Source organism: Bombina bombina, chromosome 3, assembly GCF_027579735.1.
Source record: "Bombina bombina isolate aBomBom1 chromosome 3, aBomBom1.pri, whole genome shotgun sequence".
Taxonomy (NCBI): Eukaryota; Metazoa; Chordata; class Amphibia; order Anura; family Bombinatoridae; genus Bombina; species Bombina bombina.
The window spans coordinates 701,656,459-701,681,452 of record NC_069501.1 but is presented as its reverse complement, the minus strand read 5'-3'; positions in this window follow the sequence as shown (position 1 = coordinate 701,681,452).

Genomic DNA, 24,994 nt, shown 5'->3' with positions numbered 1-24,994 from the left:
GTTAACGCTCCGCGGGTTTTTTTCTGGCCGCACCATAAATTTAACTCTGGTATCGAGAGTTCAAACAAATGCTGCGTTAGGCTCCAAAAAAGGAGCGTAGAGCATTTTTACCGCAAATGCAACTCTCGATACCAGAGTTGCTTACGGACGCGGCCGGCATCAAAAACGTGCTCGTGCACGATTCCCCCATAGGAAACAATGGGGCTGTTTGAGCTGAAAAAAAACCTAACACCTGCAAAAAAGCCGCGTTCAGCTCCTAACGCAGCCCCATTGTTTGCTATGCGGAAACACTTCCTACGTCTGCACCTAACACTCTAACATGTACCCCGAGTCTAAACACCCCTAACCTTACACTTATTAACCCCTAATCTGGCGCCCCCGCTATCGCTGACCCCTGCATTACACTTTTAACCCCTAATCTGCCGCTCCGTAAACCGCCGCAACCTACGTTATCCCTATGTACCCCTAATCTGCTGCCCTAACATCGCCGACCCCTATGTTATATTTATTAACCCCTAATCTGCCCCCCACAACGTCGCCGACACCTACCTACACTTATTAACCCCTAATCTGCCGAGCGGACCTGAGCGCTACTATAATAAAGTTATGAACCCCTAACCCGCCTCACTAACCCTATCATAAATAGTATTAACCCCTAATCTGCCCTCCCTAACATCGCCGACACCTACCTTCAATTATTAACCCCTAATCTTCCGATCGGAGCTCACCGCTATTCTAATAAATGTATTAACCCCTAAAGCTAAGTCTAACCCTAACACTAACACCCCCCTAACTTAAATATAATTTACATCTAACGAAATTAATTAACTCTTATTAAATAAATTAATCCTATTTAAAGCTAAATACTTACCTGTAAAATAAACCCTAATATAGCTACAATATAAATTATAATTATATTATAGCTATTTTAGGATTAATATTTATTTTACAGGCAACTTGGTATTTATTTTAACTAGGTACAATAGCTATTAAATAGTTAAGAACTATTTAATAGTTACCTAGTTAAAATAATAACAAATTTACCTGTAAAATAAATCCTAACCTAAGATATAATTAAACCTAACACTACCCTATCAATAAAATAATTAAATAAACTACCTACAATTACCTACAATTAACCTAACACTACACTATCAATAAATTAAATAAACACAATTGCTACAAATAAATACAATTAAATAAACTAGCTAAAGTACAAAAAATAAAAAAGAACTAAGTTACAGAAAATAAAAAAAATATTTACAAACATAAGAAAAATATTACAACAATTTTAAACTAATTACACCTACTCTAAGCCCCCTAATAAAATAACAAAGCCCCCCAAAATAAAAAATTCCCTACCCTATTCTAAATTAAAAAAGTTACAAGCTCTTTTACCTTACCAGCCCTGAACAGGGCCCTTTGCGGGGCATGCCCCAAGAAGTTCAGCTCTTTTGCCTGTAAAAAAAAACATACAATACCCCCCCCCCAACATTACAACCCACCACCCACATACCCCTAATCTAACCCAAACCCCCCTTAAATAAGCCTAACACTAATCCCCTGAAGATCTTCCTACCTTGTCTTCACCATCCAGGTATCACCGATCCGTCCTGGCTCCGATATCTTCATCCAACCCAAGCGGGGGCTAGACATCCACTGAAGAAGTCCAGAAGAGGGTCCAAAGTCTTCCTCCTATCTGGCAAGAAGAGGACATCCGGACCGGCAAACATCTTCTCCAAGCGGCATCTTCCATCTTCTTCCATCCGGAGCGAAGCGGCAGGATCCTGAAGACCCCCAGCGCGGAACATCCATCCGGACCGACGACTGAACGACGAATGACGGTTCCTTTAAATGACGTCATCCAAGATGGCGTCCCTCGAATTCCGATTGGCTGATAGGATTCTATCAGCCAATCGGAATTAAGGTAGGAATTTTCTGATTGGCTGATGGAATCAGCCAATCAGAATCAAGTTCAATCCGATTGGCTGATCCAATCAGCCAATCAGATTGAGCTTGCATTCTATTGGCTGTTCCGATCAGCCAATAGAATGCAAGCTCAATCTGATTGGCTGATTGGATCAGCCAATCGGATTGAACTAGATTCTGATTGGCTGATTCCATCAGCCAATCAGAAAATTCCTACCTTAATTCCGATTGGCTGATAGAATCCTATCAGCCAATCGGAATTCGAGGGACGCCATCTTGGATGACGTCCCTTAAAGGAACAGTCATTCGTCGTTCAGTCGTCGGTCCGGATGGATGTTCCGCGCTGGGGGTCTTCAGGATCCTGCCGCTTCGCTCCGGATGGAAGAAGATGGAAGATGCCGCTTGGAGAAGATGTTTGCCGGTCCGGATGTCCTCTTCTTGCCGGATAGGAGGAAGACTTTGGACCCTCTTCTGGACTTCTTCAGTGGATGTCTAGCCCCCGCTTGGGTTGGATGAAGATATCGGAGCCAGGACCGATCGGTGATACCTGGATGGTGAAGACAAGGTAGGAAGATCTTCAGGGGATTAGTGTTAGGTTTATTTAAGGGGGGTTTGGGTTAGATAAGGGGTATGTGGGTGGTGGGTTGTAATGTTGGGGGGGGGGTATTGTATGTTTTTTTTACAGGCAAAAGAGCTGAACTTCTTGGGGCATGCCCCGCAAAGGGCCCTGTTCAGGGCTGGTAAGGTAAAAGAGCTTGTAACTTTTTTAATTTAGAATAGGGTAGGGAATTTTTTATTTTGGGGGGCTTTGTTATTTTATTAGGGGGCTTAGAGTAGGTGTAATTAGTTTAAAATTGTTGTAATATTTTTCTTATGTTTGTAAATATTTTTTTATTTTCTGTAACTTAGTTCTTTTTTATTTTTTGTACTTTAGCTAGTTTATTTAATTGTATTTATTTGTAGCAATTGTGTTTATTTAATTTATTGATAGTGTAGTGTTAGGTTAATTGTAGATAATTGTAGGTAGTTTATTTAATTATTTTATTGATAGGGTAGTGTTAGGTTTAATTATATCTTAGGTTAGGATTTATTTTACAGGTAATTTTGTAATTATTTTAACTAGGTAACTATTAAATAGTTCTTAACTATTTAATAGCTATTGTACCTAGTTAAAATAAATACCAAGTTGCCTGTAAAATAAATATTAATCCTAAAATAGCTATAATATAATTATAATTTATATTGTAGCTATATTAGGGTTTATTTTACAGGTAAGTATTTAGCTTTAAATAGGATTAATTTATTTAATAAGAGTTAATTTATTTCGTTAGATGTAAATTATATTTAAGTTAGGGGGGTGTTAGTGTTAGGGTTAGACTTAGCTTTAGGGGTTAATACATTTATTAGAATAGCGGTGAGCTCCGATCGGAAGATTAGGGGTTAATAATTGAAGTTAGGTGTCGGCGATGTTAGGGAGGGCAGATTAGGGGGTTAATACTATTTATGATAGGGTTAGTGAGGCGGATTAGGGGCTAATAACTTTATTATAGTAGCGCTCAGGTCCGCTCGGCAGATTAGGAGTTAATAAGTGTAGGCAGGTGTCGGCGACGTTGAGGGGGGCAGATTAGGGGTTAATAAATATAATATAGGGGTCGGCGGTGTTAGGGGCAGCAGATTAGGGGTACATAGGGATAACGTAGGTGGCGGCGCTTTGCGGTCGGAAGATTAGGGGTTAATTATTTTAAGTAGCTGGCGGCGATGTTGTGGCGGGCAGATTAGGGGTTAATAAATGTAATATAGGGGTCGGCGGGGTTAGGGGCAGCAGATTAGGGGTACATAAGTATAACGTAGGTGGCGGTCGGCAGATTAGGGGTTAAAAATTTTAATCGAGTGGCGGCGATGTGGGGGGAGCTCGGTTTAGGGGTACATAGGTAGTTTATGGGTGTTAGTGTACTTTAGTACAGTAGTTAAGAGCTTTATAAACCGGCGTTAGCCAGAAAGCTCTTAACTCCTGCTATTTTCAGGCGGCTGAAGTTTTGTCATTAGAGCTCTAACGCTCACTGCAGAAACGACTCTAAATACCGGCGTTAGAAAGATCCCATTGAAAAGATAGGCTACGCAAATGGCGTAGGGGGATCTGCGGTATGGAAAAGTCGCGGCTGAAAAGTGAGCGTTAGACCCTTTAATCACTGACTCCAAATACCAGCGGGCGGCCAAAACCAGCGTTAGGAGCCTCTAACGCTGGTTTTGACGGCTACCGCCGAACTCTAAATCTAGGCCATAGTTTGCGCGCCTAAACCTTTTCTTCAGTGATTTATTTTAGAGTGCTCTGTTTATCTTTCATTTGATGTTCTGCTGAGCCAGAGAGCAGCTCTAGGCATGAGCTTCATAATTAATGCAGTGCAGTTTACATATTTTGTATGTGTGTGTCTGAGTTTTTGTGTGTCTTAGTGTTTCTGTGTGTGTGTTTTTGTGTGTGTGTCTGAGTGTGTTTCCGAGTGTTTGTGTGTGCATCTGAGTATGTTTTTAAGCGTGTCTGAGTGTTTGTATGTGTGTTTGCCTGTGTTTTTGTGTGTGTCTGCTTTCTGGGGGGGGGGGGGGTGACACCATGACTTACCGCACCGGGTGACACCAACCCTAGTGACGCCACTGGTTTAGGGAGCTTGCTAGGTGTTTTCCTGAAGGGATTTTGCGTGGGGGTCCGGGAATTTCACACTTTGTGTGAAGTTGGAGCGGGAGCTCTTCCCTGTGTCCACTTGGTAACCCCGCCCACCGAAAGTCTGTCATTCCAGGATACTTTTTATATACAAAAGCAGGGACTGTGATAGGCTCCAACGTTGTCCCCACCTATGCAAATATTTATATGATTTTTTTTAAGAAAGATTTGTGTTTGAGAATTAACTATTTTATTATGTGGTGCCAAATGGTTTGGACCTTTGCACAGTTCATTATGGATCCAAATACTGCATCCCTAAATTTACATTGTCCTGGAGTGAGGAAGGTATACATTTTTTAGATATTAATGTATACAAAGGTGGTGGTTCATTAAAACAGACTTATATAGGAAAAGCACAAGTCAGCAATTAAGAGTGAGAAGAATAGTAAATGATGACTTACAAAAATGGGCAATAGATTTATAAACTAATAGTAACACACCATGAATCACAAACCATACAACACATTCTGACTAAATGGCAAGACGTATTCCTGACATCACGCAAAATCACACAAAATCACATATCACAAAGTATAACAGCAACTAGAGAAGCCACTCATTTTCACCAAATGCTCGATTCCTACCTCAGATCTGGTTCACCTAGTATGGGACTGCCCTAAAATGCGAAAGTTCTGGGGAGAAGTGGGACATTTTGGCTCTCGAAAATACTTAAAACCAACATAACACTAACTGAAACATACATATTCTTTTTTCAAGACAAAACTCTCCCCCCCCCCCATCACCAACGATTCATTAACATGGTAGTGTTAATAGCAAGGAAACTAAGGCCTAGATTTAGAGTTTGGCGGTAGCCGTCAAAACCAGCGTTAGAGACTCCTAACGCTGGTTTTTACCGCCCGCTGGTATTTGGAGTCAGTCAGGAAAGGGTCTAACGCTCACTTTGCAGCCGCGACTTTTCCATACCGCAGATCCCTCTACGTCATTTGCGTATCCTATCTTTTCAATGGGATCTTTCTAACGCCGGTATTTAGAGTCTTGGCTGAAGTGAGCGTTAGAAATCTAACGACAAAACTCCAGCCGCAGAAAAAAGTCAGTAGTTAAGAGCTTTCTGGGCTAACGCTGGTTTATAAAGCTCTTAACTACTGTGCTCTAAAGTACACTAACACCCATAAACTACCTATGCACCCCTAAACCGAGGTCCCCCCACATCGCCGCCACTCTATTAAATTTTTTTAACCCCTAATCTGCTGCTCCGTACACCGCCGCCAGCTACGTTATCCCTATGTACCCCTAATCTGCTGCCCCTAACATCGCCGACCCCTATATTATATTTATTAACCCCTAATCTGCCGCCCCCGCTATCGCTGACACCTGCATATTTTTTTTAACCCCTAATCTGCCGCTCCGTACACCGCCGCAACCTACATTATCCCTATGTACCCCTAATCTGTTGCCCCTAATACCGCCGACACCTACATAATATTTATTAACCCCTAATCTGCCACCCCCAACGTCGCCGCCACCTACCTACACTTATTAACCCCTAATCTGCTGACCGGACCGCACCGCTACTATAATAAATGTATTAACCCCTAATCCGCCTCACTCCCGCATCAATAACACTATAATAAATAGTATTAACCCATAATCTGCCCTCCCTAACATCGCCGACACCTAACTTCAAGCATTAACCCCTAATCTGCCAACCGGACCACACCGCTACTATAATAAATGTATTAACCCCTAAAGCTAAGTCTAACCCTAACACTAACACCCCCCTAAGTTAAATATAATTTTTATCTAACGAAATAAAATAAATCTTATTAAATAAATTATTCCTATTTAAAGCTAAATACTTACCTGTAAAATAAACCCTAATATAGCTACAATATAAATTATAATTATATTGTAGCTACTTTAGGATTAATATTTATTTTACAGGCAACTTTGTATTTATTTTAACCAGGTACAATAGCTATTAAATAGTTAATAACTATTTAATAGCTACCTAGTTAAAATAATTACAAAATTACCTGTAAAATAAATCCTAACCTAAGTTACAATTAAACCTAACACTACACTATCAATAAATTAATTAAATAAAATACCTACAATTATCTACAATTAAACCTAACACTACACTATCAATAAATTAATTAAATACAATACCTACAAATAAATACAATGAAATAAATTAACTAAAGTACAAAAAATAAAAAAGAACTAAGTTACAAAAAATAAAAAAATATTTACAAACATAAGAAAAATATTACAACAATTTTAAACTAATTACACCTACTCTAAGCCCCCTAATAAAATAACAAAGACCCCCAAAATAAAAAAATGCCCTACCCTATTCTAAAATTAAAATAGAAAAGCTCTTTTACCTTACCAGCCCTTAAAAGGGACCTTTGCGGGGCATGCCCCAAAGAATTCAGCTCTTTTGCCTGTAAAAAAAACATACAATACCCCCCCAACATTACAACCCACCACCCACATACCCCTAATCTAACCCAAACCCCCCTTAAATAAACCTAACACTAAGCCCCTGAAGATCTCCCTACCTTGTCTTCACCTCGCCGGGTTCACCGATCCGTCCACCGAAGTCTTGATCCAAGCCTCCGAAGTCTTGATCCAAGCCCAAGCGGGGGCTGAAGAGTGACGTCCATCCTCCGGATGAAGTCTTGATCCAAGCGGGCAGAAGAGGACATCCGAACCGGCAAACATCTTCATCCAAGCCGCATCTTCTATGTTCTTCAATCCGATGACGACCGGCTGATCTTCAAGACCTCCAGCGCGGATCCATCCATCTTCACCGACGACTTCCCGACGAATGACGGTTCCTTTAAGGGACGTCATCCAAGATGGCGTCCCTCGAATTCCGATTGGCTGATAGGATTCTATCAGCCAATCGGAATTAAGGTAGGAAAATTCTGATTAGCTGATGGAATCAGCCAATCAGATTCAAGTTCAATCCGATTGGCTGATCCGATCAGCCAATCAGATTGAGCTCGCATTCTATTGGCTGATCGGAACAGCCAATAAAATTGTAATATTTTTCTAATGTTTGTAAATATTTTTTTATTTTTGTAACTTAGTTCTTTTTTATTTTTTGTACTTTAGTTAGTTTATTTCATTGTATTTAATTGTAGGTATTTTATTTAATTAATTTATTGATAGTGTAGTGTTAGGTTTAATTGTAGATAATTGTAGGTATTTTATTTAATTAATTTATTGATAGTGTAGTTTTAGGTTTAATTGTAACTTAGGTTAGGATTTATTTTACAGGTAATTTTGTAATTATTTTAACTAGGTAGCTATTAAATAGTTATTAACTACTTAATAGCTATTGTACCTGGTTAAAATAATTACAAAGTTACCTGTAAAATAAATATTAATCCTAAAATAGCTACAATATAATTATAATTTATATTGTAACTATATTAGGGTTTATTTTACAGGTAAGTATTTAGCTTTAAATAGGATTAATTTATTTAATAAGAGTTAATTTATTTCGTTAGATTTAAATTATATTTAACTTAGGGGGGTGTTAGTGTTAGGGTTAGATTTAGCTTTAGGGGTTAATACATTTATTATAGTAGCGGTGAGATCCGGTCGGCAGATTAGGGGTTAATTATTGTAGGTAGGTGGAGGCGACGTTGGGGGCAACAGATTATGGGTTAATAAATATAATATAGGGGTCGGCGGTGTTAGGGGCAGCAGATTAGGGGTACATAGGGATAAGGTAGGTTGCGGCGGTGTACGGAGCGGCAGATTAGGGGTTAATAATAATATGCAGGGGTCAGCGATAGCGGGGGCGGCAGATTAGGGGTTAATAAGTGTAAGGTTAGGGGTGTTTAGACTCGGGGTTCATGTTAGGGTGTTAGGTGCAGACTTAGGAAGTGTTTCCCCATAGGAAACAATGGGGCTGCGTTAGGAGGTGAACGCTGCTTTTTTGCTGCTTGTGTTAGGTTTTTTTTCAGCTCAAACTGGCCCATTGTTTTCTATGGGGGAATCGTGCACAAGCACGTTTTTGAAGCTGGCCGCGTCCGTAAGCAACGCTGGTATTTAGAGTTGCAGTGGCGGTAAATATGCTCTACGCTCCCTTTTTTGGAGCCTAACGCAGCCATTCTGTGAACTCTAAATACCAGCGGTATTTAAAAGGTGCAGGGGAAAAAAAGCACGCGTAGCTAACGCACCCCTTTGGCCGCAGAACTCTAAATCTAGCCGTAATTTTGCAATATTGGGCAAAATTTAGAAAACCTCCATTCAAAAAACTAACCAATGCACTACATCAGCAACTGCTGATTGAACAAGCATGTTCAAGGTAACCTGGATGCTAGATTAAAATTATTCATCCACAAGTGGGAACCATTCCTACTACACATACCTGAGGAACAAAATTATATACCCCTTCCGAAACTCCCTGTTCATTTTTAATGAAAACTTATACGGCAGCTGGTGCTTAACAAGATCTGACCTTGACACCCGACTAACAACGACTGACCTAGAGGAATAACTGATATTCTGGTGGAGAGACAGGGGATCTGTGCCTGCACCCACTCGCCGAGGCTGGTCCCAATAGCTCAGGTAACCCTTTCACACATACCAAATGTCAATGCCCCAATACTTGTTAGCTGTTTGCATTCTCCACCAACTCAAATTCTATAAAGCGTTACACAGTTTCATATGGTTATACTTAGTTATATTGCTACCTTACATGGAAGGTCTTCTAAAGCTTGAGCGTACTTAATACCTGGGCACATGATGAAACCTATAATGGCTTCAGTATGGGACCTTTTTTCATATCCTTGTGATAATAGTGCCCCTAAGACACCCTTTATTTCGTAACGGGATATGAGGGCTGTTATCCTAGCGTCATTGCACTTCAAGCTCTATTTGTGTTATTTTTCCTTTTCTTTATATTATTTAGTTTTGTTGAAAATTTTACTTGGATGGGTTTTCCTCTAATGAAAAATGTGAAGCTTGACTACCTCACACAGTCAACAACCAAATATATGGACACTAAAACCAGATCAAATTATCACGATATGTTTGTACCATATCATCTAAATTATGTGTCACATTACCTCCACTACTTTGTAATGCTTTGTGATGTTGTTTAAGCATTCTTCAAAAATAAAGTTATAAAAAAATAAGTTACTCCTAGCTAGTGTATATCTAATCACATCAAGGCCACTAGTATGTGGAAAAGATGTATAGAGGCTTACTATGTGTAAAGTAAAAAGGATACATTTCTCCATATCCCCAGATAACAATCCAATTGTCTCCAGGAAATCATTAGTATCCTTAATGTATGACATAGATTGGGATACAAAAGGTCTTAACAACTTATCTAGGTATATGGAGATATTCGTGAAGATGGAATCTGTGCCAGCAACTATCGGTCGGCTGGAGAGGCCCCCAAATTCTTGCAAATTTTTGGTAATGTATAGAAAACTGGTCTCATTATCTATGACTCCATTTTTAAAAGCTCTATTAATACAGGTCATAACATAATTTCTGATTTTATTAGTAGGGTCCCAAGCGAGGGGCATATATACATCTATATTAATTATTATTTAATCTCACTCACATAATACTCTTTGTCTAAAATCACAGTTGCCCCTCCTTGTCAGCCTACTTGCTATTTTTTGTTATTTTTAATAGCCTGTATCACTAAAAATTCTTCTTTCATCATATTGACCTTAATATTATGTCCTTTGTCTCGTATAGAACGAGACTTAAATTTAGCAATATCATATTTAACCAATCTCATAAACGTGTCAATACTCGATTCATAAATTGCAGGTGTAAAGGTGCTTTAATTCTTTAAACCCGTTTTCTTTATAGAAAGATCACCACTAACTCCAACCTCAGTGTTACATTGTGTGTTATCTCTTAAACTGGCATTAGAAAAAAAGGATTTTAATTTTAAATTTCTGCTAAACCTTTATAGGTCCTGTTCCAATTTGAAAAAATCATATGGTCTTTGTTTGCAAAAAAGAAAGACCTTTCTCTAATACATTACTCTGCACTTCAGTTAGCTGAGTCCAAGATATATTGAGTACTAACATCTGTTCCTCCTCAAGTATCAGTACCTGCTGGCTGTTCATGCTTTTTGTGGCTGTGTTTACGTCTGCCGTGTCTATGCCGGTATCTGATTCCATCGAGGATGACTCCGTTGTCAGTTCGGAGCTGCTGTTCTCTCTCTGCACTTTGATTGCAACAGTGTGTAAACCCCAAAACTGTTACCCCTCTGTCCTCCGGGCAGGTCACGTGTCCATCTGTAAATGGACCCTGTAAAGTAATCTTGCTCATAGGGATGGAACTTGTTTCTTTTCTTTACTTCTACCTCTTTCCTGAGTTTGGTAATTTTCATATTTATATCCTTAATCAGCTTGTCGATGTCCATACTCGTTGCAGACTTAAGTATTTCCTCAATCTCTTCTTTCTGTGCAACAATGGCTTTCTGTAAGTATTCCACACTAAGTACAATCAAGTTTAACGGACATTTATTTAGGATATATTCGAACTTTGAACAATATTCTTTATTGTTCACTAGTAACGTTGGCCTTCTATTCATTCTTAACCCCCGTGGAATACGTTTAACCCTATGATACTCTGCAGAGTTGCCACATGTAATTCATAGGACATAGTTCTTTTAGAGAGTCTCTCATAGTTCTTGATGTTAACTTCTGATTGAGGAATTCTCATAAAATCATGTGAGCCCTTTACTATTGTGGTAATTCAGGCTGCTTCCATGTCTGTATAAGCAAATACCTTTGCTCCTTGTTCCTCTAGGATATCGTCCATTTCGGAATCAGTGTGCAGATATTAATAGTGAAATATGTCACCAATACACAATAGATCCAGTGAGGAAGACATCATTTTTTTAGATACTGGAGTATACAAGTTCACTTAAAACAGACTTTAAGGTCAGGATGCTGCATTCCTCTTACCAATACCCATAACCCCACTTTACAACTCATGTCCCCATTTTTCCTTCTTATCTAAATTCTTATCTAAAATAAACACACAGACACAGTTGTTATGGCGAAATGAGGAAAGGTCACGATTTATTATATTAAATGAATTTTGCTCCCTTTATGCAAAAATTCAGCCATAATTCAAATTCAACACCAAATAATGCCACTGCATTAACAAAAGGAAGTTTTCTGGGACCCACGCCTAGGGGGGTGACCACAAATACTCCCCCCTGGCAGGGCAGGTGGAGGAGGGAGAACCCACAGCATAGCCCGCCCCTAGATAGACCACCAGATCACCCCTCCGGACTGAGTATGCAGTGGGTTCCTCCCGCCCCCCATTCTGCCCCGCCCACGTGCCGGACCAAAACTTCCCGCCTGCTTGTGATTGTATAACCTGATAATATATACAGCTGCCGTATTCTTATCCTCCAGCCAGCGTAGACCGCCAGGTCACCTGCTGCCCTTCGGTTGGCTGTTTTCTTCCCCTTATGGAGGAGCACGGGCGGTCTTACTGCTACTCAACCAATTAGTTAACGTTCTGCCCTTAGCCATGTTGTTACTGATCTTTCGATGTGACCTCTCCGGATTATTGTATCATGCTCTGCCATTTCTAGGGTGGGAAACAAAAGAAAAAAGGTTAGTGACCACTTCCTGCTGGCTCCCTCCTTATATCCCCTTTACTCAGCCCCTCCCTTGTCCTTTCCTCTGACCAATGGCCACCCATTGCCCTTAGCAACCATTCCTTTTACCTCTCCTACAGCTTCCCCCCACTCGGCACACCTAGACCTATTGTTCACCCCCAGCAGCCCCTCCCTTAGGCCGTTCCCTTCGCATGCGCTCCCTGCACTAATTATATAGGAAGAGCACAGATCACAATAGTCTGTTACACTACTGAAGTGCCCATACTCCATCTCTATTGCAGTCATTGCCTCAAAGTCAGCTATTAAGAGTGAGAATAGTAAATGATGATGAAGTAGCAATGGTTAGACTTAAATAAATGGGCAATATATTTATAGATAGAGTTTATCCATCTGAAAAGATTAAATAAGGAATTAAAGATATTCTCGGTACACATAGGAATATGGCTAATAATATAACAAGAGTGAATATAAATAAAGATCCCCATAGAATGTTTTTGGATCTGAATATAATGCACTCAGTCCAAGAATATAGGGTATATTAAGAAAACACTGGCATATTTTAAAAAAATTGTAACCCTGGACTGGAAGCATTTAGATATTTACCAATGTTAGCATATACCCGTCCACCCAATTTGAGAGAACAGCTCATAAAAGCGGATGTGGTTAGTCTTAAAGTGAATGTAAATTTTGATGCTAAACTGCCCGGTTTTTAAAAATTTGATTAAAAACAGGGGCACTTTAATTCATCAATATTTTCATTTCACTCCTGTTGTGAAAATAAACTTACTTTTTAATCTTCACAGCAGCTCCAGCTTCCTCCACTCATTTCAAAGCCTCTTCCTGGGTCTAAAATGAGGTATCTGGCTTCCTCCAATCACAGCAGTGAATAAGACACTGAATCCCCCGGGGGGGAAGCTGTGATTGGAGGATGACCTATCAATCATTTCTGACATCAGAAATGGCTTGTGAGACCGGAGGAAGCAGCAGCTGCTGTGAAGATTAAAAGGTAAGTTTTTTGTCACAACAGGAGTGAAATGTAAATTTTGATGAATTAAAGTGCCCCTGTTTTTAATCAAAGTTTTAAAAACCGGGCACTTAAGCATCAACATTTACATTCACTTTAAAGGGACAGGAAACCCAACATTTTCTTTCATGATTTGTATAGAACATACAATTTTAAACAACTTTCCAATTTACTTCCATAATCATATTTGCTTAATTCTCTTGTTATCCTTTGCTGAAGAAACAACATTGCACTACTGGTAGCAAGATGAACACATCTAGTTAGCCAATCACAAAAGACGAATGTGTGCAGGCACCAATTAGCAACCGCTCCCACTAGTGTAGGATATGTGCGTATTCTTTTTCAACAAGGGACACCAAAAGAACAAAGCACATTTGAAAATAGAAGTTAATTTAAAAGTGTCTTAAAATTACATCCTCTATCGGAATCATGCAAGTTTAATTTTGACTTTCCTATCATTTTAAAATTCAAAACAAGGTTATATTACCTCTTAGAACAATTAATGTTTCCCATGTTTGAACTATTCTTACTGTAATAGCATGATAAAGGGGGATAACTTATCACACCCAAATACAGGACAGAAATTTAAAATCCAGGGGTATTTTAACTGCAATACTTCATTTGTAGTATACCTAATTAAATGCCTGTGTGGCATAATTTATGTAGGGGAAACGACCCAAAGGGTCTGAGACAGGATCCTACAGCATAAATCTAATATTAGGACAAAGGATTTAAATGCTCCTGTTGCACATCATTTTTTGAAAGCAGGTCATTCAATTCCTCAGCTAAGGTTCCAGATCATAGATTTTGTATCTATTCCTAGACGTGGAAGTAACAGAGAGTTCCTCCTTAAAAAACGAGAAGCCGTTTTGTATTTACAAGTTGGATGTTTTAACCCCAAAAGGTATGAATAGGGAATTAGATTGGAATCCTTTTATTTAATTTTTAAATAATTAAATAATTTTAATTTTTTTTAAATTTAGGTATAAATAAAATATAAAAATCAATAATTATGAAAAAACAAGATAGATAGTTAATATGATACTAGGTTTTTCATGGGATTTTTTGTGTTGATGGATATGTCTGAAATAAGAAGAAATGTATCCTGTGCATAGATGACTATCACTTTCTCTGCTTTCTCTGGGAGGAATACCTGTAATGCTCATGGGATATTCCACTATGAGACCAAACTTGGCCAGTAGTCTTTTTATCCTGGCGTCAAGCTGAAATGATAGGAAATATCCCAGAGCAGAGAAAGTTTGCAAAATTAGGTAAGCAGTACTCACAGTAGGCAGGGTAGTCTTTAGCGGCAATAGAAAGGAAATCCAGCAATATGGCAGTTCAAAGATAAACCAATAGAAGGACCGGTAACAGGCAGGAATCAGTAACAAAGGAAATCCAGTAATATAACAGTTCAGGGATAAACCAATAGAATGGTCAGGCAGGCAGAGTTTGGTAACAGTATAGCAATCCAAAAGTTCAAGGGTTAAGCAGACAGAGTGGTCAGACAGGCAGAGTTCAGCAATACTACAGCAATCCAGTACTTTAGGGGTTAAGCACAAAGAGTAGTCAGACAGGCAGAGCTCTGCAACGTTATGGCAATCCAGTACTTTAGGGGTTAATCAAGCAGAGTAGTTAGACAGGCAGAGTTCAGTAACGTAATAGCAATTCAGCACATACAGAATATAGCACCCAGAAGCACACACAGTAACACCTATACTTGGGCAGTGATGTAAGGTGAATTGAGTAATTACATAGGCGCATATTGGTGCCAAGGAGGACACACAGGTGTAATCAGAGCGGCACCCAAGAGAGAGAGAAGACAGCGCCTGCGTCTATGACAATGGCCAAAGCAATGAGTCACCATCGCCGCATCTATGGCAACAGCCATAGCGAGCAGCGGCGGCGGCGTGACAATACCTGAATAAATAAATATGGCAATACTACATACTTCTCATACAGTACTTTCCAGCTCAACACTACATTAGGGCTATACATATCTTGCTTTCAAAGTGTATATAAAAAGTGATCAATCTTTAAAGGGACATTAAACACTAAATAAATGCTAGATAAAATGAAGCATTCAAAGAAAAGATTAGTCAGAGAATAACACGTAGATATATTTTTAACCCCTTAACGACCAAGGACGTGCAGGGTACGTCCTACAAAAAATGATTGTTAATGACCAAGGATGTACCCTGCATGTCCTCAGGATTTGCAAGTGCTGGAAGCTATCGTGATCGCTTCCAGGCGCTTTCAGGGTATTGCAGTGATGCCTCGATATTGATGCATCCTGTAATACCCTTTTATTAGCCACTGATGCAGAGAGAACCACTCTGTGGCCCTCTCTGCATCGGCCAGCGATGGTGCCGATCGTTGGTGGCGAAGGAGGCGGGTGGGCGGCCCATCAGTGAAATCAGTTCCGGATCCTGTTCCTGCAGTGCATGCGGGGGGGCGTGCATGCTACATTAAGTCCAAAATTGAATATATGGGAAGGAGGGAGAGGGAAGGAATAAATGTTGGCAAAGGGATCAGGGGGGAGGGTATTGAGGGGGGAAGCTACACTACAGAAAAAATGTTTTTTGTATAAAAATAAATAAAAATAAAAGCCTCAATTCTTTTTAGCAAACTGGGTACTGGCAGGCAGCTGCCAGTACCCAAGATGGTGGCAAATAGGTAGAGGGGGAGGGTTAGAGAGCTGTTTGGGGGGGGGGATTGGGGAGGTTGGGGGTCTAAGGGGGTATCCAACACTGCAGAATACATATTTTAAAAAAATCCTTTTATTTTAGTACTGGCAGACTTTCTGCCAGTACTTAAGATGGCAATGACAATTGTGAGTTGGGGGAGGGAAGAGAGCTGTTTGAGGGGGTCAAGGAGGGATCAGGGGGTGGGATGTGTCAGGTGGGAGGCTGATCTCTACACTAAAGCTAAAACTAACCCTACAAGCTACCTAATTAACCCCTTCACTGTTGGGCATAATACAAGTGTGGTGCGCAGCGGCATTTAGCGGCCTAATTACCAAAAAGCAATGCCAAAGCCATATATATGTCTGCTATTTCTTTACAAAGGGGATCCCAGAGAAGCAGTTACAACCATTTGTGCCATAATTGCACAAGCTGTTTGTAAATAATTTCAGTGAGAAACCTAAAGTTTGTGAAAATGTTAGCGATTTGTTTTTTATTTGATCTCATTTGGTGGTGAAATGGTGGCATTAAATATACCAAAATGGGCATAGATCAATACTTTGGGTTGTCTACTAAAAAAAAAAAATATATATATATATGCACATGTGAAGGGTTATTCAGGGATTCCTGACAGATAAAAGTGCTACAGTGTAACTATCGGTTTGGAAATAGCAAAGTGCTACTTGTACTTATTGCCCTATAACTTGTAAAAAAAGCAAAGAACATGTATACATTGGGTATTTATAAACTCAGGACAAAATTTAGAAACTATTTAGCATGGGTGTTATTTGGTGGTTATAGATGTGTAACACATTTTGGGGGTCAAAGTTAGAAAAAGTGTTTTCTTCTGTTAAGTGTGATCAGTCCACGGGTCATCATTACTTCTGGGATATTACTCCTCCCCAACAGGAAGTGCAAGAGGATTCACCCAGCAGAGTTGCATATAGCCCCTCCCCTCTACGTCACCCCCAGTCATTCTCTTGCACCCAACGACTAGATAGGATGTGTGAGAGGACTATGGTGATTTTATTTAGTTTTATTTCTTCAATCAAAAGTTTGTTATTTTTTAATAGCACCGGAGCGTGTTATTCCTTCTCTGGTAGAGTTTGAAGAAGAATCTACCAGAGTTTTTTACTATGATTTTAGCCGGAGTTGTTAAGATCATATTGCTGTTCTCGGCCATCTGAGGAGAGGTAAAACTTCAGATCAGGGGACAGCGGGCAGTTTATTCTGCAAAAAGGTATGTAGCAGTCTTTTATTTCTAACAATGGAATTGCTGAGAAAATACTGCCATACCGACATTATATCATGTATGTATAATTTACATTTCTGTTTTCTGGAGAATGGTACTTCTCTGGAATTACACTGTGTATGTAAGATTTTAGCCTAATAGGAATACAATAGGCTTTTTTAATAACTCTTAATTATGTTAAACGTTTTTGCTGGAATGTAAAATCGTTTTTATTTTCTGAGGTACTGGGTGAATAAAATGTTTGGGCACTATTTTTCCACTTGGCAGTTGCTGGATCTAATTATGACAGTTGCTTAATCTCTCTCACTGTTGTGTGTGAGGGGGTGGGACCTTTTTGGCGCTTTTTGCTACGCATCAAAAATTTCAGTCTAAGCTCATTGTTTTTTCCTGCATGTTCCGGTTATCTCTACAGAACCCAGGGAGCTTCAAAGCTAATTTGAGGGAAGTAATCTAACAGAGCTGTAAGATTGTAGTTGACTGTGGTAAAAAACGTTTATCTTTAACTTTTTTATGCCTCAGGGTTAGTTAATTCTTGCTTCTGGATACAATCCTTTGCTAAGTTACATTTGTTTTTACAAAGCTGATTGATTTCATCTGTTATATATACTCAGTGCTTTTCAAGCACAGTCGTTTTTTTCATTGTAATTTTATTGTATAGTATTCCAAATTGCAAGTTTATTTGCTAGTTTGTTAAACATGTCTGATTCAGAAGATGAGACCTGTACTATTTGTACTAAAGCCAAGGTGGAGCCCAATAGAAGTTTATGTACTAACTGTATTGATGCTACATTAAGTAAAAGTCAATCTGTACAAATTGAACAAATTTCACCAAACAACGAGGGGAGAGTTATGCCGACTAACTCGCCTCACGTGACAGTACCTGCATCTCCCGCCCGGGACGTGCGCGATATGGCGACGCCAAGTACATCTGGGCGGCCATTACAAATAACATTACAAGATATGGCTACTGTTATGACTGAGGTTTTGGCTAAATTACCAGAACTAAGGGGCAAGCGAGATCACTCTGGGGTGAGAACAGAGTGCGCTGATAATGTTAGAGCCATGTCAGATACTGCGTCACAACTTGCAGAACATGAGGACGGAGAGCTTCATTCTGCAGCTGACGGTTCTGATCCAAACAGATTGGATTCAGATATTTCAAATTTTAAATTTAAGCTGGAAAACCTCCGTGTTTTACTAGGGGAGGTGTTAGCGGCCTTGAATGATTGTAACACAGTTGCAATACCAGAGAAAATGTGTAGGTTGGATAAATATTTTGCTGTACCAACAAGTACTGACGTTTTTCCTATACCTAAGAGACTAACTGAAATTATTACTAAGGAGTGGGATAGACCCGGTGTGCCGTTCTCACCCCCTCCGATATTTAGAAAAATGTTTCCAATAGACGCCACCACGCGGGACTTATGGCAAACGGTCCCTAAGGTGGAGGGAGCAGTTTCTACTTTAGCTAAGCGTACCACTATCCCGGTGGAGGATAGCTGTGCCTTTTCAGATCCAATGGATAAAAAATTAGAGGGTTACCTTAAGAAAATGTTTGTTCAACAAGGTTTTATATTGCAACCCCTTGCATGCATTGCGCCGATCACGGCTGCAGCGGCATTCTGGATTGAGTCTCTAGAAGAGAATCTTAGTTCAGCTACGCTGGACGACATTTCAGACAGGCTTAGAGTACTTAAGCTATCTAATTCATTCATTTCGGAAGCCGTAGTACATTTAATTAAACTTACGGCTAAGAATTCCGGATTCGCCATTCAGGCGCGCAGAGCACTGTGGCTAAAATCCTGGTCAGCTGATGTAACTTCTAAGTCCAAATTACTTAATATACCTTTCAAGGGACAGACCTTATTTGGGCCTGGTTTGAAAGAAATTATCGCTGACATTACAGGAGGTAAGGGCCACGCCCTACCTCAAGACAAAGCTAAACCTAAGGCTAGACAGTCTAATTGTCGTTCCTTTCGGAATTTCAAAGCAGGAGCAGCATCAACTTCCACTACTCCAAAACAAGAAGGATCTGGTGCTCGCTACAGACAAGGCTGGAAACCTAACCAGTCCTGGAACAAGGGCAAGCAGGCCAGGAAACCTGCTGTTGCCACTAAAACAGCATGAATTGAGGGCCCCCGATCCGGGATCGGATCTAGTGGGGGGCAGACTTTCTCTCTTCGCCCAGGCTTGGGCAAGAGATGTCCAGGATCCCTGGGCGCTAGAGATAATATCTCAGGGATACCTTCTGGACTTCAAACACTCTCCTCCAAGAGAGAGATTTCATCTGTCAAGGTTGTCGACAGACCAAACAAAGAGAGAAGCGTTTCTGCGCTGCATACAAGAACTATTGTTAATGGGAGTAATCCATCCAGTTCCACGGTTGGAACAGGGAAAAGGGTTTTACTCAAATCTGTTTGTGGTTCCCAAAAAAGAAGGAACTTTCAGACCAATCCTGGATTTAAAGATCCTAAACAAATTCCTAAGAGTTCCATCATTCAAAATGGAGACTATCCGGACAATTTTACCTATGATCCAAGAGGGTCAGTACATGACCACAGTGGACTTAAAGGATGCTTACCTTCACATACCGATTCACAAAGATCATTACCGGTATCTAAGATTTGCCTTTCTAGACAAACATTACCAGTTTGTAGCTCTTCCATTCGGATTGGCTACAGCTCCAAGAATCTTCACAAAGGTTCTAGGTGCTCTTCTGGCGGTACTAAGACCGCGGGGAATTTCGGTAGCTCCCTACCTAGACGACATTCTGATACAAGCTTCAAACTTTCAAAATGCCAAGTCTCATACAGAGTTAGTTCTGGCATTTCTAAGGTCACATGGATGGAAGGTGAACGAAAAGAAAAGTTCACTCGTTCCACTCACAAGAGTTCCCTTCCTGGGGACTCTTATAGATTCTGTAGAAATGAAGATTTACCTGACAGAAGACAGGTTAATAAGACTTCAAAGTGCTTGCCGCACCCTTCATTCCATTCAACACCCATCGGTGGCTCAATGCATGGAGGTAATCGGCTTAATGGTAGCGGCAATGGACATAGTGCCATTTGCTCGTTTACACCTCAGACCACTGCAATTGTGCATGCTGAGTCAGTGGAATGGGGATTACTCAGACTTGTCCCCTTCTCTGAATCTGGATCAAGAGACCAGAAATTCTCTTCTATGGTGGCTTTCTCGGCCACATCTGTCCAGGGGGATGCCATTCAGCAGACCAGACTGGACAATTGTAACAACAGACGCCAGCCTTCTAGGTTGGGGTGCCGTCTGGAATTCTCTGAAGGCTCAGGGACAATGGAGTCAGGAGGAGAGTCTCCTGCCAATAAACATTCTGGAATTGAGAGCAGTTCTCAATGCCCTTCTGGCCTGGCCCCAGTTAACAACTCGGGAGTTCATCAGGTTTCAGTCGGACAACATCACGACTGTAGCTTACATCAACCATCAGGGAGGGACAAGAAGCTCCCTAGCAATGATGGAAGTATCAAAGATAATTCGCTGGGCAGAGTCTCACTCTTGCCACCTGTCAGCAATCCACATTCCGGGAGTGGAAAACTGGGAGGCGGATTTCTTAAGTCGTCAGACTTTTCATCCGGGGGAGTGGGAACTTCATCCGGAGGTCTTTGCCCAAATACTTCGACGTTGGGGCAAACCAGAGATAGATCTCATGGCGTCTCGACAGAACGCCAAGCTTCCTCGCTATGGGTCCAGATCCAGGGATCCAGGAGCAGTCCTAATAGATGCCCTGATAGCACCTTGGGACTTCAGGATGGCTTATGTGTTTCCACCCTTCCCGATGCTTCCTCGATTGATTGCAAGAATCAAACAAGAGAGAGCATCAGTGATTCTGATAGCACCTGCATGGCCACGCAGGACTTGGTATGCAGACCTGGTGGACATGTCATCCTGTCCACCTTGGTCTCTACCTCTGACACAGGACCTTCTGATACAGGGTCCTTTCAAACATCAAAATCTAACTTCTCTGAAGCTGACTGCTTGGAAATTGAACGGTTGATTTTATCAAAACGTGGGTTTTCTGAGTCAGTTATTGACACCTTAATTCAGGCTAGGAAGCCTGTTACCAGAAAGATTTACCATAAAATATGGCGTAAATACCTATACTGGTGTGAATCCAAAGGTTACTCTTGGAGTAAGGTTAGGATTCCTAGGATATTGTCTTTTCTACAAGAAGGTTTAGAAAAGGGTTTATCTGCTAGTTCATTAAAGGGACAGATCTCAGCTCTGTCTATTCTGTTACACAAACGTCTGTCAGAAGTGCCAGACGTTCAGGCTTTTTGTCAGGCTTTAGCGAGGATTAAGCCTGTGTTTAAGACTGTTGCTCCACCATGGAGTTTAAATCTTGTTCTAAACGTTTTACAGGGCGTTCCGTTTGAACCCCTCCATTCCCTTGATATAAAGTTGTTATCTTGGAAAGTTCTATTTTTAATGGCTATTTCCTCGGCTCGAAGAGTCTCGGAGTTATCAGCCTTACATTGTGATTCTCCTTATTTGATTTTTCATTCGGATAAGGTAGTTCTGCGTACTAAACCTGGGTTCTTACCCAAGGTAGTCACTAACAGGAATATCAATCAAGAGATTGTTGTTCCTTCTTTGTGTCCAAATCCTTCTTCAAAGAAGGAACGCTTACTACATAATCTGGACGTAGTTCGTGCCCTAAAATTTTACTTACAGGCAACTAAGGAATTTCGACAAACGTCTTCTCTGTTTGTCGTGTACTCTGGACAGAGGAGAGGTCAAAAGGCTTCGGCAACCTCTCTTTCTTTTTGGCTTCGTAGTATAATACGTTTAGCTTATGAGACTGCTGGACAGCAGCCTCCTGAAAGAATTACAGCCCATTCCACTAGAGCTGTGGCTTCCACTTGGGCCTTCAAGAATGAGGCCTCTGTTGAACAGATTTGCAAGGCTGCAACTTGGTCTTCACTTCATACTTTTTCCAAATTTTACAAATTTGACACATTTGCTTCCTCGGAGGCTATTTTTGGGAGAAAGGTTCTTCAGGCAGTGGTTCCTTCTGTATAAAGAGCCTGCCTATCCCTCCCGTCATCCGTGTACTTTTGCTTTGGTATTGGTATCCCAGAAGTAATGATGACCCGTGGACTGATCACACTTAACAGAAGAAAACATAATTTATGCTTACCTGATAAATTCCTTTCTTCTGTAGTGTGATCAGTCCACGGCCCGCCCTGTTTTTAAGGCAGGTATTTATTTTTAAATTATACTCCAGTCACCACTACACCCTTGGTTCCTCCTTTCTCGTTTTTGTCCTTGGTCGAATGACTGGGGGTGACGTAGAGGGGAGGGGCTATATGCAACTCTGCTGGGTGAATCCTCTTGCACTTCCTGTTGGGGAGGAGTAATATCCCAGAAGTAATGATGACCCGTGGACTGATCACACTACAGAAGAAAGGAATTTATCAGGTAAGCATAAATTATGTTTTTTTCAATTTTTTTCATCATATTTTATAATTTTTTATAGTAAATTATAAGATGATGAAAATAATGGTATCTTTAGAAAGTCCATTTAATGGCGAGACGGTATAAAACGGTATATAATATGTGTGGGTACAGTAAATGAGTAAGAGGAAAATTACAGCTAAACACAAACACCTCAGAAATGTAAAAATAGCCCTGGTCCTTAACGGTAAGCAAATTGTAAACTGGTCTGGTCACAAAGGGGTTAAAGTTTCATTAGCTGTTTAAATATTAACAACATAAGTGTAAAGTTTTAGTGTCTATTAAACAATGGGAGCTGCCATGTAGTAACTTAGGTTACCTTCTCGCTGTGGCCAATCAGGGTCAGTTATAAATAGGTCACTAGAGTGTGCAACCAATGGCTTTGTGAAATATAACAGTGTTCTGCACTTCCATTTCTAACAGGAATAGAAATGCTCACACTTTCAAACTGGAATTACAGGGAAAGGGTACAAAATAAATAATGAAAGCATATTGCAGAGACTTTTTATATATATAATTTATCATTCTATATAACTATCTCAAAGTGTTTAATGTCCCTTTAACAGACGATCCCGGTTATGTAATATTGGTATAACCTTTCATGCTCAAGCTTATGCAATGGTACTTTTTTTTTTTTTTTTTTTTACTATCTTTAAATAGTATTTCAAACAACATGTTAAGGATTTTGTTGTAATGCGTGCTTATTTCTTTATCCTGCATTGTAGATCTCTGAAATATATCAAGGAAGAAATATATCCTTGGTTGCTCTCTCTCTCTCTCTCTCTCTCTCTCTCTCTCTCTCTCTCTCTCTCTCTCTCTCTATATATATATATATATATATATATATATTTATTTATATTTATTTATATATTATCTGTATAAGCTACATTGTAATTTTGTGTGATAGGTGGCACTGTTGTATAATGTTGAGACACATAGGTGTGTCATGTTCCTTGTTCAGGAGGAGAATTGCCTGGTATTTCATGGCTGGAATGACCTTACTTAGCGGGATCAGACTGATATACTCAGTGTAAAAAGCACTGAGCTGTTGTTCGTTCCTGGTAAAGCGCTCTTCTCTTTGTATGCATTTGTATTATGACCCTGGGGAGGTCTCCCTAAGGGTAATGGGGAAAACCAGACTTTGACTCCTTGCCCAGTGTGCTTAGAGGAATGTGGCTGCACCTTACTGACAAGGCCCACAGAAGGCCAAAATGATCATCTGGGGTTATCATGTTCCTTGTACAGAGGATAATTGCCTGGTATTTTGGGGCTGCACTGACCTTACTCAGTGGGATCAGACTGATATACTTCAGGAAAGTTTTCCTCTGTGAAAGCACAACTGGTCTAAAAGAGGTTGCTCCTAGGTGGTAACTCGCCATAGAGCAAGCTACTGTTCATTCCTGGTAGAGCGCTTCTCTGTTTGTATACTTTATCTAACTTGTTTTGTTCTTTTGCTATACCTTTTTCTAAAGTATACCTAGGTAGGCTCAGGAGCTGCTGATTGGTGACTGCACATGTACACTTCATGTTATGGCTCACCCAATCCGTTAATTTGTTCCAAGTAGTGCATTACTGCTTTTCCAAAAAAGGATACCCAGAAAATGAAGCAAATTAGGTTAAAAAAAAAAAAAAGTAAATGGGAAAGGTTTAAAAATTGTATAGTCTATCTGAATCAAGAAAGAAAATGTTTGTGTTTCATATCCCTTTAAGGCTTTGAACCAGGCAGCTAAAGTAACAGCCGTAGGTTTCTGAAACCAAGGGTGGGATTTAAGAAACATCTTTTTTTTTCAATTAAAAACTAAATCTTTAACCACAAATGAACCCAAAAAAGGACAAAACAATGTAATGAAAAAAAATAACCAACAGGCAAGAAAACAAAATTCTGAGACAACTACCTGAAGGACTTTCCTACCAAAGGCTGCGTCAGAAGAAGCTAAATAGTAGAATTTAGTAAAGCTATGCAAAGAAGACCAAATAGCTGCCTTAAATTGTTAAACAGAAGCCTCATTCTTAAAAGGCAGAGAAATGGCAACTGATCTAATAGAATGAACAGTAATCTGTTAAAGGGACAGTCAAGTCCAAATAAAACTTTCATGTTTCAAATAGGGCATGTCATTTTAAACAACTTTCCAATTTACTTTTATCATCAATTTTGCTTTGTTCTCTTGGTATTCTTAGTTGAAAGCTAAACCTAGGAGGTTCATATGCTAATTTCTTAGACCTTGAAGGCCGCCTCTAATCTAAATGCATTTTGATAGTTTTTCACCACTAGAGGGCATTAGTTCACGTGTTTCATATAGATAACATTGAG